Below are 3235 nucleotides of genomic sequence, written 5' to 3' on the forward strand. Positions count from 1 at the left end.
CACCACACAGGTGTATGCTAATGGGTTGCTGTAAAAGGTGTTGTTATTGACCATGAAGGGCTGCCAACATTTCACTTCATAAGAGATCGCAATCATCTATGGCATTTAGCATTTTATTTAAAAAAAGTAACTTACAGCATGAACTCTTGTTTCTCTCTGTCTCCCTCTCTCTCTGTCTCCTCTTTCTGTCTCTCTCTCTCTGTCATCTCTCTCGTCTCTCTCTCTCTCTGTCTCTTCTCTTGTCTCTTCTTCTCTCTCTTCTCCTCTTCCTCCGTTACTCTCTCTCTTGTCTCTCTCTGTCTCTCTCTGTCTCACTCTGTCTCACTCTGTCTCACTCTGTCTCTCTCTCTCTCTGTTCTCACTCTCTCTCTCTCTTCCTCTCTTCTCTCTCTCTGTCTCTCTCTCTGCTCTCTTCTCGTTTGTTTCACTCTCTCTCTGTCTAACCTGTCTTCTTTCTCAATTCGATTACATTTATTAATTCAAATGCGTTTTTTTGGCTGTGATGGGCGCAATATCACATACGGTTCAAAAGTTTCAAATGTCCTTGTTTTTGTGAAAGAAAAGCCAATTTTTTTTTTGCTCCATTTAAAATACATCCAATTGATCAGAAGTGTAGACGTTTGTTACAGTGTACGGACGTTGTTACAGTGTAGACGTTGTTACAGTGTAGACGTGTCATACCAGTGTAGTACGTTTTAAGTGTAGACGTTGTTACAGTAGAGTTGTTCGACAGACGTTGTTACAGTGTAGACGTTGTTTACAGTGTAGACGTTGTTTACAGTGTAGACGTTGTTAATGTTGTAAAGGATTATTGTAGCTGAAAACGGCAGATTTTTAATGGAATATCTAACATAGGTGTACAGAGGCCCATTATCAGCAACCATCACCTCCTGTGTTCCAATGGCACGTTGTGTTAGAATGAAAGAGGAGTGGGAGGCCCGGTGCACAACTGAGCAGACGAGGACAAGTATATTAAATTGTCCAGTTGAGAAACAGACGCCTTCTCAAGTCCTCAACTGGCCAGCTCATTAATAGTAACCCACAAAACACAGTCTCAACGTCAACAGTGAAGAGGCGACTCCGGGTGCATGTGGACTTCTAGGTAGAGTGTCTCGTCCAGTGTCTGTGTTCTTGTGCCGAACTTAATATTTTCTTTTTATTGGCCAGTCTGAGATATGGCTTTTTTCTTTGCAACTCTGCCTTTTCCAGCTACAATAGTCATGTTACAACATTTAACACGTCTACCACTGTAACAACGTCTACACTGTAACAACGTCTACACTGTAACAACGTCTACACTGTAACAACGTCTACACTGTAACAACGTCTACACTGTAACAATGTCTACACTTCTGATCAATTTGATGTTATTTTAATGGACAAAAAATGTGCTTTTCTTTCAAAAACAAGGGCTTTTCTAAGTGACCCCCAAACGTTTGAACGGTAGTTATGTTTACATTGCTAAAGCAAGTGAAATAGATAATAAACAAAAGTGAAATATTTAAAAAAAAAATGAATAGTAAACATTACACTCACAAAAGGAATAGAGACTTTTCAAATGTCATTGTGTGTATATACAGTGTTGTAACGATGTGCAAATGGTTAATGTACAAAAGGGAAAATAAATAATCATAAATATGGGTTGTATTTACAATGGTGTTTGTTCTTCACTGGTTGCCCTTTTCTTGTGGCAACAGGTCACAAATCTTGCTGCTGTGCTGTGATGTCACACTGTGGTATTTCACCCAGTAGATATGGGAGTTTATCAAAATCGGGTTTGTTTTAGAATTCTTTGTGGATCTGTGTAATCTGAGGGAAATATGTGTCTCTAATATGAGAGCCATGTCTGCCTACGGCGGCCTTTCTCAATAGCAGGGCTATGCTCACTGAGTCTGTACATAGTTAAAGATTTCCTTCATTTTGGTTCAGTCACAGTGGTCAGGTATTCTGCTCTGTTTTTTTGTTAATTCTTTCCAATGTGTTTGGGAATCGCTTCCTTTTAGGTGGCTGTAGAATTGAATGGCTCTTTTCTGGATTTTCATATTTAATTGGTATCGGCCGTATTCTGCTCTGCATGCATTATTTGGTGTTTTATGTTGTACACAGAGGATATTTTTGCAGAATTCTGCATACAGACTCAATTAGTTTTTAGTGAATTCTTGGTTGGTGAGCGGACCCCAGACCTCACAACCATGAATGGGTTCTAGAACTGAAGTTTAGTCAGATTCTAATATGTATGTCACATTTCCTGTTCCTTTGGATGACGTAGAAGACCCTTCTGGCCTTGTCTCTCAGATCGTTCACAGCTTTGTGGAAGTGACCTGTGGCGCTGATGTTTAGGTCGAGGTAGGTATAGTTTCCTGTGTGCTCTAGGGAACCGGTGTCTAGATGGAATTTGTATTCGTGGTCCTGGCAACTGGACCTTTTTTGGAACACTGTTATTTTTGTCTTACTGAGATTTACTGTCAGGGCCCAGGTCTGACAGAATCTGTGCAGAATATCTAGATCATCATTAAACGGTAGACATTTGACCTCAGATTTTAGTAGGGTGAGGCCGGGTGCTGCAGACTGTTCTAGTGCCCTCACCAAGTCGTTGATATATATGTTGAAGAGGGTGGGGCTTAAGCTGCATCCCTGTCTCACCCCACGGCCCTGTGGAAAGAAATGTGCATGTTTTTTTACCAATTTTAACCGCACACATGTTGTTTGTAATGTCGTACGTTTTTCCCCCAACACCACTTTACATCAATTTGTATAGCAGACCCTCATGCCAAATTGAGTCAAAAGCTTTCTTGAAATCAACTAAGCATGAGAAGACTTTGCCTTTGTTTTGGTTTGTTTGTTTATCGATTAGGGTGTGCAGGGTGAATACGTGGTCTGTCGTATGGTAATTAGGTAAGAAGCCAATTTGACATTTACTCAGTACATTGTTTTCACTGAGGAAATGTACGAGTCTGCTGTTAATGTTAATGCAGAGGATTTTCCCAAGGCTTCTGTTGACGCATATCCCACGGTAGTTATTGGGGTCAAATTTGTCTCCACTTCTGTGGATTGGGGTGATCAGTCCTTGGTTCCAAATATTGGGGAAGATGCCAGAGCTGAGGATGATGTTAAAGAGTATAAGTATAGCCAATTGGAATTTGGGGTCTGTATATTTTATCATTTCATTTAGGATACCATCAACCCCACAGGCCTTTTTGGGTTGGAGGGTTTGTATTTTGTCCTGTAGTTCATT

This window comes from Salvelinus sp. IW2-2015, unplaced genomic scaffold, assembly GCF_002910315.2.
Source record: "Salvelinus sp. IW2-2015 unplaced genomic scaffold, ASM291031v2 Un_scaffold3154, whole genome shotgun sequence".
NCBI classification, from domain to species: domain Eukaryota; kingdom Metazoa; phylum Chordata; class Actinopteri; order Salmoniformes; family Salmonidae; genus Salvelinus; species Salvelinus sp. IW2-2015.